Source organism: Phymastichus coffea, unplaced genomic scaffold, assembly GCF_024137745.1.
Source record: "Phymastichus coffea isolate CEN01 unplaced genomic scaffold, Cenicafe_Pcof_1.1 PCOF00024, whole genome shotgun sequence".
Taxonomy (NCBI): Eukaryota; Metazoa; Arthropoda; class Insecta; order Hymenoptera; family Eulophidae; genus Phymastichus; species Phymastichus coffea.
The window spans coordinates 3638175-3653136 of NW_026706835.1; positions in this window are offsets into that span (position 1 = coordinate 3638175).

Genomic DNA, 14962 nt, shown 5'->3' on the forward strand with positions numbered 1-14962 from the left:
TCGGGGAGGAGAGAGGAAAAAGGTCAAGAAATAAAAGAAAGTTGCGTTACAGCAAACCAAATTAGATATTATAATTATCTTCAATCATACTTGTACAAAATCTTAAGCACTAATAAACACGTTGGAACTCATAATATATCACACACATAAAAGGAAAGACAAATAAACAGCAAAATCAAATCCCCTACCTGGAAAAGCACTTGACGCATACCTTTATTGTAGTGTTTCTTTTGTTTTTCCTGAGCTTCATCGATATGTCTAGCTACCAAGTCACGTAACGCATTCAAACGCAATAGCCTATCTTCCTAAGCTTTCGTATCTATCTTCACAATCGGTGCTTTTACCTCAATATTGTGCCTTAAACTTTTTGCTCTTATATGCCTTCGCGTTATCACTAACGATGTATTCAGGAGTTTTTTACTTAAACAGAATTAACTCTTCGAGCGCGGCAGCGAAGCAGGACCATCTGCCGACCGTAGCGGTTTTCGTTCGATCCACTTGATAAATAGGTTCTGAAAAACTACCATGTACTCAAACCTATTCTTGCTACAGGGCAGTTATACCACCTCAGTCGCTACCACAACTTTACACATCTTTTTACCACGCATTTACCTATAAGACCTTGAGGAGCCTGCTGAACTACCTTGTACCTTTGGCATTGCGAGCACTCATCTACGAACATCCTCACATCATACCACACTTCTGGCTAGTAATACTCACGATTTATTCGGTCGTAAGTCTTTTCACGGCTGAAGTATCCGGAGAACGGTTAGCAATGGGCGTCTCTCAACACTCTTTCTCGGTATTTCAGCGGCACTAACATGCGTCAGCATTCCTCGCGATTAGTTACCTGGTCGAACAAGTGATCGTTCATGAACCGAGACAGGATGTTATTCTCTACTTTCCAATTCTCAAATTTCATCGGTCTTTGAGGAACATCCTTCACGCGTTGTAGATACTAAGCATTCTGTATCTTATCGAATGCACAAACCTCAAGTTCGTTCTCGAATTCTCGCGAGAGTGCATCTGGCACGTGATACAGCGCTCCCTTTCTATGTACTATCTCGTAGTCTAATTACTGAAGTTCTAGTACTCACCTTTCCAAGCGATCTGTTAGCTCGCGTTTATTTAGAATCCTATTAAGGGACTTGTGATAACAAAGTGCAAACCTTCTATATAAGGCCTAAACTTTTTTACCGCAAAGAATACCGCCAAAAATTTGATTTCGCTCATTGTGTAATTTTGTACGTGCGCGTTTAGCATCCGACTGGCGTAAAATATCGGATGCTCGTTATTGTTGAGTACCTGAACCAAATACGCGCCAACCGCGAAGGAAGAGCCGTCGCGGTGCAAGTGAAAGAGGTGCGCAAAATCAGTGCGCACGGGTACCGGAGCCTCTGTTAACGCGTGCTCCAACCTCTTAAATGCATCCTGCTGTTTCTCTTTCCATTCCCACAGGTGGTCCTTCCGAATAAGCTTGGTCAACGGAACCTTTATCTCACTTCCGTGTTCGATAAAACGCGCGTACCACCCTACCATACCTAGGAAACGGCGCAATTGAGCTACATTACTCGGCGCGGGTAATCTACTATTGGCTTTACCTTGTTATTATCCGGAAGCAAACCCTCGCATCCGACTTGTACCCTAAGTACGTTATCTCGGTACAAAAGAAATCGGATTTTTCTAGTTTGATTTCCTAACCGACGCTTACTAACCGCTTCAAGACTCTCTAACCAGATCACGTGGCTATCTAAATTCACGCTAACTACCAGCAAGTCGTGGAGATACCAGAAAATATGCGGTTCGTATTCTGGACCCAAAAGCGCATTTATAAAATGCGTTAAGGTAGCCGGTGCGTTGACCAAACCGAACGGCATTTGCTCAAATTTCAATAATCCAAGACCTGGGACCGCAAATACCGTATATTGTTTGCTATTTTCCGATAGCGGAATCTGCCAAAACGCCGTCCTGTTTATGTATGATCACCGGCACGCTATTCTACTGACTATTCGATGACCTAATTATTTTCACCTTTCATAGTCGCATAGTTTTTTCCTACGTGAACGCTAATATAGGGAGCGACATCCGGCACATCGGGATCTTTATCGGGCGCGCATCACCTACGTTGATGATGTGCTTGATAACTCTCTTAACCGCCGGCGATTCACCAGGCTAAAGAACAATCCGGGGAACTAACGCCATGATTGTCTCTCGCTGGGCCTTTTCGTACCTACCTAAACCTGCGCATTCTGCGAAAATAACTACCTCATTATTACCCTGTTCTGCTAGCGGATACCAATCGCCTTGATCACCTTCTCACTGAGCGCGATTACCGTAGCTAATATTTATGTCCCATTTATTCCAGAAGTCCGCTCTCAAAATCAAGTCATGCTTAAGTATAGATACAACCGTCGTAATCAACCAGTCCGTCCTACCGCCAATTTCCAAGTTCAGCTTTACGTCACCCCATGTTTGCAGCTTCTCACTCGAGATGCCCTGTACGAATATCGTGGGCGGCCTTAACCGGTCCCTAAACCGTAAGCCGAGATTCGTTCCCACTACTGATACCTGAGCACCTGAATCTAGCAGCGCTATATAGACCTACCCACCTATGTCGACCCTAATAAAGAATATCACAAAATCCTTCTCAACTTTTAAGGCAAATCCGAAACCTGCCCTTTCGTAGGCTGAATAGCTGAGTCTATCTCGCTTGCCTTCATACGCAACGACGGCAATTCTTTTTGTTTCGTTAGGCATTTTTCGGGCGAGCTATTTACCGCACAAGATTTATTACTCCTTATCGCACTTCGTGCATCTTTGTCGAGTAAAAATTCGTGCGTATTAGTATTTTGACTCTTTTGGAAACTTTTTATGCCTTGCTGTAATGAGTCGTATTTATTTACCTGTTCGGGTTCATTACTGGTCCTACTGGGGAAACTCACGCCCTGATCACTCTGCATCCGAAATTCCTTTAATGTCGAAGTACTAAACTCGCTCTTAAATGCATTTCTGAATTCTATAATTTGTGTTCTACCTTTTTCCGGATGCTCATAATCTACAAATATCACACGCTTAATTTTAGCCATTACTTTAACATATTCCTCTATTACCTCGTTTAAGAAAGGAGACGTAGAACTGGCAATTTTTGCCTTATTCTCGCCTTCCTCTCTTACCTGAACTCTTCTTTATCTGTTATGCCTTTGCTTCTGGAGCAAAGCACTTTCTCTACCACAATAGCCCGCTCGATCCGTCTTAGGCAGGAGTCGTCGAGCGGTTGACGGCTCCTACAAGGATGTTTCCTTGCTTAATCTGATTGCAAGTAGGGCTATTCCGAAAAACGAATCTGATGGTCCCGCACACTTGGCAAACTGGCGTACTCTCGGTAGATCGAGTCGGGCAATTATCGCATAACGCCCTTGTTGTCGACACTTGTAACAAACAACAAGTAGATTGACTCGAGCTACCGGGCATTGCGCCCTCCTATGACCTACCGCATTGCAATTGAAACAGGCCCCCGTAAACGGTCTATTTAAACGGCCTATTTGAATGAAACGGCGTTACTTGATGGACCAACTTAAGTCTATCTTTTATTATGAATAAGATTGCTAACTTGTTATGTCTCACAATTATTATTACGTGACATTATTATTTTGTATGATGCCAACTATATAACTCTATGATCTGACACAAGGTAAGTGAGAAGAGATAGATGAGAGTATGCAGCGATATGCACAGTATATGTGAACAAGACACGGAGAGGGAGTCAGGTACATTCGCATCGTAGAAGAGTAAAGTCGTAGCCTTGAGAAAATATATGTTTCCTTTAGTCTTACTGACGTTCTCTTTGGTAGGCCGTTTTGATACAGGCGCACATTCTCGGATTAAACACTTTTTTCTAGCCATAATGCAACAATAGTACACAAAATAAAACCATAACAAGCAACAGTTACACAAATTGATCAAACATGAGCAACGAAACATTTTGTGGTCTGACGATCGACAGACTAATAACACAGGCCTGCAAGGTTTTGTTCTTTTGCAACTGAGGGTCATTTCCGAAGTAATTTTTGGCGTAGAATTCGAATCCGTCATCAGAATTTCTCCATCACGTCAGGTTTTTGAGTAATCGTCCCCTAAAGGTCGAAAAAACACGTTTTTTGGCCATATTCAAGGCTTGATTACATCGTGAGTTTATATTCTTTTCAAAAACGGTTAACGGCATCTTAAAGAAGCACTCTTACCCTTCAAAACCCTTTTTTCAAATTTAAGATATCATTTTTTTTCATCAAGATATCATCAATGGAAATTTGCCATTTTTGAGATTTCACCATAAGCTTAAAAATTCGGCCAATTGTCCTGGAAGAATACGATATATTTCTTAGTATTTTTTGGATAATGATTCTAGAATCATTATAAACTTTTAGGGGATGATTACTCAAAAACCTGACGTGATGAAGCAATTCTGTCGACGGATTCTAATTCTACGCCAAAAATTACTTCGGAAATGACCGTAAGTTGTAAAAGAACAGTGACGACTCTCTATTTTGCAGGCCTGTGTAAGTGACGATTGAGTGATACTGTTGTTTTACATGTGAATATGCACCGGTCGAGAGACGCTGCGAGTCACAAATGCCTTATTTTCTTAGAAAAATAAGCAAACAAGAGATTTATTAGCTCAAATTTCTTTATAACCATTACAATTTTCTGCAAGGTTCCAACTCACAGTATTACAAATTTTCCCTTTGATTCAATTGCTTTCATCATATGAATATATACGCACGAAAAAATCAAGTAGTACATACAATATTACACAGTTAAATATGACAATTAAATTAATTTTAGTTGGTGAGAAAGTTAAAGAGGAAAAGTGTTTGAGGAGAGAAATAAAGGTGAAAAGAGCGTGGAGGCGGAAGAGGAGTGGAGTAGAGAGAGAGAGAGAGGCTTGGAGAAGAGCAGGAAAAAGCAGAGAGAGAGAGGAATAAAGAAAAAAGAAAAGTTGAGGTTAAGAGAGAAAATCAGGAAGCGGGAAAGGCAGGTAGAGAGGAGGGGCGGTAAGAAGTAAAGGCGGCGACAGAAAAGGTAAGACAGGGAATAAAGGTGAGATCACGAGTAGAATTAGATAGTCGAATTAAGGCGTACGGGATAGTGATGGAAAGATTTGTGACAACAGAAAAATTAAGAAATAGAGGTGGAAGAATGGATAAGAAAGGCCCAGAGGAGGAAAAGAAGAAAAGAGTAAAGGTAGTGAGGGGGAGAGAGAGCGGAGAGGGGCTGAGGGAGAATAATAGAGGAGAAATGAGAGAAACAAAGAGATGCAAGAGTGAAAGCGAGGGGAGCGAGATGGAAGGGGAGGGGCGAGAAGGATTAGACAACACGATAAGAGAAGTGGGAAAAAGTAGTCGTGCAGAAGATATAATGGAAAAGATACGGGCAGATATAAGGGATTTAAGAGAGGCATGAGAGGATGAAAGGAAAGAATGGACAGAAATGTTTAAAGAAATAATGGGAAAAATGGAAAGAATAGAGGCAAAGGGGAAAAGAAGACAAGAAAGATGGGAGAAAGAAATAGGAAAAGTTAGGTGAGAACAAGAGAGAGAGAGAGAGAGAAGAAAGAAAGAAAGAGACGAAAGAAGAAAGGGAAAAAGCAGAACGTAGAGAAAAGAAACTGCGGGAAAAATAGGGAGAGAGGATGAACTAGTTGGAAGAGGAGTACGTGAAACTAAAAGAAAGTATAGAAGGAGGAAACAAGAAGCAAAGAGGAACAGAAGTAGGCAATAAGGAAGAATTAGAGTATATGAGAGAAAAAAATGGATAGAGAAAGTAAGATAAACAATATAATAGTGACAGACTTAGAGGATGAGTTAAGATGGGAAAAGAAGGGAGAGGCAGAGGACTGGTTAAGGGAGGAACTAGAAATGAAAGGAGAGATAGTAAATCTGAGAAGAATAGGAGGGACAGCGGGGAGGGATGATCGGAGAGAAAGAGGAAAAAATATGTGGCAAATTAGATGCGCTTCATGGGAACAAAAAGAAGGAATTATGAAGAAGAAAAAGAAGCTTGGACAGAAAAAGATATATATAGATCAGGACTGGACGTGGAAGCAGAGGAAGATAAGAGAGAAAATAAGAAGGAAAGCGAGAGAAATAAAAAAGTAAAGGTAAAGAGGTAAAGATGTGGCATAACTGGGTGAAGTCAGAAGAAGAAGAATGGTGGTGGAGCGAGAAAGAGGGAAAAATGGTAGGGAAAAGGGCGGAAGGGTTTCGAAAACAATAGGGATAAAAGAGAGAGAGAGGAGGGAAGGGAGAGAGAGGGAAGAATGGCAGTAAAGATACTATTCTGGAACGTGGCGGGGATGAGGAGCATGGAGGAAAACGACTGAGAATATGTTAGAGAATTCGACATAACAGGGCTAACGGAAACCTGGGTGAAGAGGCAAGGGGCAAGAACTAATGTGGAGAAACAACTGAAAGGGTACAACATAGAGTGGAGAGACTCCAGAAGGGAAGGAAGAAGGGGGAGAGAAATAGGGGGAGGAATAATGGCGGTAAGAGAAAGGAAAGGCATGAGTAAGGTTGAATGGAAGAAAGAAAGGACAAGTGAAGTAATAGTAGGAGAAATAAAGATCGGAGGGAGGAAATACATGATAGCATTGGTGTATATGCAACATGAGAAGAAGGAAAACTATGAATACCTAAGCGAAGAGATAGAGGAGAACAGAGGAAAAACAATAATTATAGGAAGAGACTTCAACGCAAGAACAGGAAATGAAGGGAGAGAATGGGAGACAGAAGAAAACCTAGAAGAAATAAAGGCCAAGGATAAAGTGTTAAGTTAAACGTAGAGGGAGAAGAAATGATAAAATGGCTAGGAGAAAGGGGCTTAGTGATAACGAATGGGAGAAAAGAAGGAGATGAAGAGGGAGAAATAACATATATAGGAGCGAGAGGAATGTCAACGATAGACTATGTAATAGGTAACGACGAAGGTGATGAGGCAATAGAAAGGGTTTAAATAAAAGAGAGGGTAAAGTCGGACCACTTACCAATAGAGGTGGAATTGGGAGACAAAATAGCGGAAGAAAGAAAAGAAGAGGAAGAAAGAATGATAGACTACTGGAGCGAAGAAGGTATAAGGGAGTATCAGAGATGGATAGACGCAATAGAGGTAACAGAAAAATTGAAAGAGATAAAAAATAGAGTGAAGAACGCAGTTGTAAAAAAGAAGATAAGAAAAAAAAAGGATCGAAAAAAAGCTGGTGGAGAAAAGAATGTAAGATAAAAAGGGCTAGGGTGATGGCAGAGTTAAATAAGGTAAGAAAAGGGGAAGGAGACACAGGCAAATACCTAGAAGCAAAGAGAGAATACAGAGAGGAAATAAGAAAAGCAAAAGATAATGAGGGGAAAAGAGTGGCAGAAGAAATAAGAAAAGATAAGACGAGAAGAAAATTCTGGAATAACGTGAATGGTAATAGGAAGAAAAGAATTCGATTAGATGAAAATATAGGAAAAGAAGAATGGTTAAAGCACTTCAAGGAACAACTGCGAGAGAAAGAAAAGGAAGAAAGCAAAGGGGAAGAAACCGAAGACGGCGAAGGAGAGGAAGGTGAAGAAATCAAAGAAAGAGAAGTAAAAGAGGTAATAAGAAAAATGAAAAAGAAAAAGGCGACAGGACAAGATGGTATAGCAAATGAAGCGTGGATGGAAGGCACGGAAGGCTTGATAAAAGATATGACAAAATGCTTAAACGGAATATGGAACGGAGAAGGATATCCGGAAGAATGGAGGAAGGGAATAATAGTACTAATATATAAGAAAGGGAGGAAAGAAGAAGTAGAAAACTATAGAGGAATAAGGCTGATGGACACGGGATATAAAATATATGCGGAAATACTGAGGAAAAAGCTGGAAAAAGAACTAGAAGCTAAAGAAACGCTAAGCGATACGCAGATGAGATTTAGGAAGAAAAGAGGAACAATGGACGCAATATATATATTAAAAACAATAATAGGGAAGGAAATAAGGGAAAAAGGAGGAAAACTGTTTGTATTCTTTGCCGACATGAAGGCCGCTTTTGACAAGATAAAGAGGAAGAAAATATGGGAAACAATGAAAGAGAAAGGGATAAATAGAGAAATTAGGAAAAGAATAGAAGAATGATACAAGAAAACAGGGAGTAAGGTAAAAGTTGGAGGAGAAATAATTGGGGAGTTTGAGACTTACAAAGGCGTAAGGCAAGGGTGCCCTTTGAGCACCACGCTATTTAATCTTGCCTTCGCCGACCTGGAAGTGAAGATCATGCAGGTGCAGGAAGGAGGGGTAGTGATAGGAAGGAAGAAAATATGGACATTAGGATATGCAGATGATATAGTGATGATGGCAAAGAGTGAAAGTGGAATGAAAGCAATGCTGAAAAAATTAAAAAGATACCTGAAAGAAAGGGGATTAGAGTTAAATGTAGGAAAATCAAAGATGATGAAATGCAGGAGGGGAGGAGGATGGGGGAAGGAAGAAGAATTCGAATGGGAAAGTGAGAAGATAGAGATGGTTAAAGAGTACAACTACTTGGAATATGTGATAAGCAAAAATAACGGAAATAAAAAGCAGACAAAGAAGGTAGAAGAGAAAATAAATATGAGACTCGGAAGACCATAGGGGCTAGGAGAAAAACTATTTAGAGAAAATTGGGAGTTAAGGATGAATCTGTTCGACGCACTGGTGAAAAGCGTGATTATGTATGGAGCAGAAATCTGGGGATGGAAGAGATATGAAGAAGTAGAGAGACTACAACTAAAATATACAAAGTGGGTATTAGGATCAGATAGAAACACGCCAAGTTACTTAATACGATGAGAAACAGGAAGACAAGAAATGAAAGAAACAGCATTAGAAAGAGCAATGAGGTATGAAAACAAAATAGGAGAAGAAAGAGATGGCTTAATAAAAAAAGAAGCATGGAGAGAATTAAAGAGAAGGCAAAGAAATGGAAAAGATAAAAAGGGTAAGAAGGAGGAGAGAGAGGAAAGGCTAGAAAAAAGTAAAATATACAAAGAGAGGGAAGAGAGAGATGAAATGAGGGAAGAGATTTGGGAAGAAATAAGAGATGAGCTAAAGAAAAAAGAAGAAAAAGAACTAGAAGAAAAACTAGAAAAATCAAGATACATAAACGAGTGGAAAGAACTGAAAGAAGAAATGAAAAGATATAGGTTAAAGTAAATTCAAGGAGAGGGAAGAATAAAAGGCCTTATAAATAAGGGAAAGGTTTAGGTTAGGTAATGAAACGAGAGGAAGCAGGTATCGGGAAAAAGAAGAAAATAAGAGATGCAGAATGTGTATGAAAGAGGAAGAAAATTGGAAACACATAGTAGAAAAATGTGAAAATAGCAGAAAGGAAGGGGAAGAATGGGAAAAAATAATAATAGGAAGCAAAGAAAAGATAGCGTGGATGATGGAGATAAAATGGAAAAGAAGAAGAAACGAAAAGAAGAAAGAAAAAGAAAAACAAGAGGACGAAACTGCAAGACCCTAAGGAGAGACGGAAACAGAAGATAGAGAAGCAAGACTCGCAGACACATCTACATACACACACATACACACACATACACATAAAACACGTACACATGCGCAAACATAAACATACACATGCACACACACACAAAACACAAGTACTAGCAACTACACAAGCGAGAGGAAGCAGGTATTGGAGGATGGAGCAAAATGGAAAAGAAGAAGAATCGAAGAAGAGAAAGAAAAAGGTAAATTAGAAGACAAATTATAAGATACTAAGGAAAAATAAGTGAAGTTGAGGAAAGGAAAGGCAGAGGGAGCAATAGGAAATAAGAAAAAGGTGTCAAAGCCCTAATAAGGAGAAAGATAGATGAAATGATTAGCAAGAATGAGAGCAAAAGCAAAGGAAAGGCAAAGGTGAAAAGGCGAAAAAAAGTAACAAAGGAAAAAATTGAATGAAAATATGCAAGAAAGAGAAAAACAGAAGAGTGGAAAAGGCAGATCTTGGAGAGAGAGAGAGGAAGAGAAGATTAATCAATAAAAAAATGGGAAGAAAAGAGGAACAGACAGGCGCAGAAGACAGAGACACAAGAGTTGCAGACACACCTACATACATACACACATACGCAAAACATACACACATACATACATACATACATACACAAAACACATACATCATCAACTACACAAACACAAACTGGACACGAGACACAAATAGTAATGTAAGAAATAAAAAAAACCAAATGTAACATAAGTTGTAAATAAAAAAAATATATAAAAATATATATTAAATTAAATTGTTATTAATTATTATTATATAATCAATTCCATTGATACAACTGTTCAACAAAATAAAATAACCTTTATAACTGTAAATATACATAATTTTTTAAAACTTAATAACCAAATGTTGAGACTCTTTTTAAAAAACGACTAAGAGAACATGTCTTTTATCTGAGAGAAATTATTCGTTTGAATACAGTCGTTGGAGCTTTTATTCATACAGCAATAAATTAATATTTTGTTGTTGGAGACGCTTTATTATTCGAGTGTTTGAAATAAGTAATTTTCTAGACTAGAATTATCGAGAGAAGCTTTGATAAATCGACATTTCAAATACGTTTGGAATATAAATTGCTTTTTCCGTATTTGAAAAGAAACAAAACGAATTGTGATGTTACTTACCACCTATTATTTTATATGGTTCGTACTATCGTGGTTGTCGCGTTAATGAGTAAGAATTCGTTTGAATATTAAAGTGTTTAATTTGAAAATTATACAATAAAAAAAAATATATGTATATGTTATACGAAGGTGGTCCGATAAGTACTTAGCCTCACCGCCCGATGGCGCCACTCTCGCAAAAGAAATATTCTATCACGTAGTACAACCTTCTCGGTGGTCACTGTCAACATTTCAGCCGGATCGGAGTTGTAGTTTATTTTTGAGAGCGTGTGAAAGCAAGTGTGTCCGTTGATTTTTGAAAAATGGAAAAAGAGCAGTATCGGTCGGTGATTCGATTCTTGTTTTTGGAAGGGAAATCGCGCAGCGAAATCAAAAAGCGGTTGAATGCTATGTACGATGATTCTTCTTCTTCGATGGTGACCGTCAAAAATTGGGTTAACGAGTTTCAACGTGGTCGCACGTTGATTTTTGAAGAGCCACGTCCAGGTGCTCCGAAAACGGCTACCACGGAGGATAACGTGACAAAAATTCACGATCTCGTATTGGCAGATCGACGATTGAAGGTGCGCGAGATAGCTAAGAACGTAGGAATCTCAAAAGATCGCGTGGGTCATGTCCTGCATGAAATTTTGGGCATGAGAAAGCTGTCGTCGCGATGGGTGCCGCGTTTGCTCTCTCCGGACAACAAGCGCAACCGTGAGACAACTTCAGAGCAATGTCTGACGCTGTTTAAGCTCAATCCGAAGGAGTTTCTGCGTCGTTTCGTGACAGTCGACGAAACATGGATCCGCTGGTATACACCAGAGACCAAGGAACAGTCTAAACAGTGGACTTTACCCGGCGAAATTGCTCCGAAGAAGGCGAAGACTGCCCCATCGGCCGGAAAGGTGATGACCACCGTTTTCTGGGATTCACAAGGTGTGATCTACATCGACTACCTGGAGAGGGGCAAAACGGTCACAGGGCTGTACTATCCCGAATTATTGGGCCGATTCTACGTCGAATTGCAGAAAAAACGGCCCTATTTGGCGAAGAAAAAAGTGCTCTTCCACCATGACAACGCACCGGCTCACACCTCCGCTGTCGCCATGGCCAAATTGGTCGAATTAGGCAACGAACTGCTGCCCCATCCACCGTATTCTCCAGATTTAGCCCCGTGCGACTTCTTTTTGTTTCCAAACTTGAAAATGTCACTCACCGGGCAGAAATTTGAGTCGAATGAGGAGGTAATCGCTGCCACGGAAGCCTACTTTTCAGACCTCGAGGAAACGTATTTTTCAGACGGGTTAAAGAAGTTGGAGCGTCGCTGGGCTCAGTATATCGAACTAAAAGGAGACTACGTTGAAAAATAAAACGCCACTTTTCCAAAATTTTCGTTTTTCTTTTGTAGGCAAAGTACTTATCGGGCCACCCTCGTACACTGCTGGTCATATACTTTACCCCCCCCCCCCCCCGAGCACAATTTGTCAGACTTCAAAATTGTGTATCTCTAGTCGAAATTGACCTACAGAGTCGAGCGGAGTCTCATTTGAAAGTTCTTCCCAAGCGCTTTCAAACTATTTAATTTAAAAATCCAATCAAACGTTCTTCTATTTTTTTGAAACGATAATTCAACGTTGAAAATTATATATTTTCTTTGTCCGTTTTTGATCGCTCACCAAATTTTTAAAAATTGTCGCACAGAAATTTGAAGTAGACCATCTTGTAGCTTTTTTTAAAGACCTATTTAAATCTCTTATTACAAAATTTTTTTCCTTAAATATCACGCGCGTACCGGTATTTTTCCTGAAAATTGACATATGGTTTCATCTTGTCATATCTCTGTTAATATCCATAATACAAAAAAAAATGAATGGAAAAGAAAATGTTTGTTTTTTCAAGTAGAATACTATGAAATTTTTCCAAATTTTTTTCAAAAAAAAAATTTTCAACGATTTGACCCTACAGTGATAATTTCTAAAAATTTCAATAAATTTTCTAAGACATAAAAACTTCTAATTTTACTCATAGGAAATTTTTTAGAAAAACTACTGTAGGGTGTTACGTCTCACTTTTTCGTGATTTCTCACTTTACTCGGGTAAGGAAAGATTGGTGTTGGTTACAAATACCGAAAAGTTTGATGCGTACGGCGCGGGTGCTTTTCTAATCCCTGAATCTAAATCAATTATTCTAGCGAGAATCTTTTCAGAAGGCACAGATAATTATCAATTATAGATTCCACTCAGACCTATAAAGATCCTAATGAGCCTAGTTCTGAGCGTTAAACTATTGTATCAGGTCTATCCAATTCGTTTTTCAACGAGAGGATCAAGCGATATGAAATTGGGAAAAATGGATTGGGAAAGGTGAAGAAATGTAAAAAAATTAATATTTGAAATGAAACTTACTTTTATATATTTTTTTGTAGAGTCCTTTGAAAGATAATTGTGAAGCTTGATAATTTTCAAAAATACAATCCTTGGACTTCTTGAGAGAGAGTGTATCCTTTGAGCGTGGCACATCTTGCTGCGGGTGGCGTAGCAGTGGCGAACAGTTCGCGCCTTACTTAGCACATTCCCTCGGGATGTACTCTCTTTTAAAATAAGGCCGCAAAGGGCTCTGAAGGATTTGGGCATGAAAACTTCAAAACTGATTGGTGGAAATTTTCCCGCAATAGGGTAATGTACAGTTTCCTTAAGACAGATGGAGTTACTCATGTCAAATCGCGTATAAAAGTACTATTATAAATGTTTAATGTGCAAGGACTTAACATACTTAAATATTATCTATTACAAGTCATTAAGTATATACGAGGGTTGTTTAAAAAGTCCGTGCAAAAATAAAAACTGCTTAATTTTTTTTAATAAATCTTTTTTATTTTTCAACATAGTCTCCTTTTAGGCTTATACACTTCATCCAACGCTGCTCTAGTTTGTTAATCCCTTTCAAATAATAGGATTTGTCCAAGTCTGTAAAATAGGTATTCGTTTCTGCAATCACTTCCTCGTATGAATAAAATCTTTTCCCCGTCAGTCATTTTTTCATATTAGGGAACAAATAGTAGTACGACGGAGCCAAATCTGAAGAATAGGGGGATGTGAAACGAGTTGGAACCCTATCTCCATCACAACTAACCGATAACGTGCTGTCACCCGAAACGCATACACTCCCCTACTCTCCTTAAGTAAGAAAGAAAGAAAAGTCATATAGTTAGACCGTAGTTAGGCATGCTGAGTAAGTATATCGAGAAAGGAGAAGAGAAAAGCGAGAGAAAGAAATAGTACATGGCTACTAGGAGAGAGGAGAAAGCGCGACTATATTACAACCTTATACTTCCCCTTTACTATATAGGAAATACTTTCGTCTTTCGACGAAACACAGAGAGAGGATTGAGAGAAGCCAAAATCAGTTCAAGCGGCTTGATCACCTTTTTTGATCTGAGGAGAAACGTATAGTGATGCCATAAATAATATAAAAAATAATAAACTAGGAAAAATTCTAATATAATTATTAATATTCTATCACTCTCACTTTATATAAAAGAATAATTCAAGTAAACCTATAAAGGAAAACATTATCTACAGAATGTAGACTATCAAGAAGTATAACTAGATACGAAAAATAGGCATGCTAGATATTAACAAAATTATAACTTCACGAAGTAATCAACACGCTATCATCAAAATCTTCAGAAAAGTTGAAAGGGAAGTTAAAAGTATAAATATGTAATAGACCAACAGTTTAAAAATAACTACACATGGATATATTGTAACATTTATCATAATTAATGTAATACATATTTATTGTAATAATTATTATAATACTTATTCCGGTAACGCATTATTATTGCAACTTTTTTTTATATTTGTAGTAAGATAAGAAATAATATAATAAATGATTATTTCATGTTAATATATTTTATAAGGCTCTTCTTTCAAACGATTATTTTTGCTTTTAAGGCATTCATATGATAACAAACTATTGTATTGTATTTATTCCATAAAAAAAGTATAAACAATTCCGCCATTAATTTGGCCGACGAAGTAGCTGGCAGATCTGCCACACTACCAACCCATCAGCTGGTGCCTGAACATGCAAGAGAGAGAGAAAAGAGAAAACACGGCACCGACCTTGACTGTCAGCCCCTCTGACGGTCGGAACTCTTAGTTGAATGACGTCACTGGTGCATTCCTTCCCGATGAGCGCCTCGCTAGTGTTATTATCGTTGCTCTTCCATCTTGCTCGAACTCTCGCTCGTTCCACAAATAATGGTGACCTAAAAATCGTTGTCGCT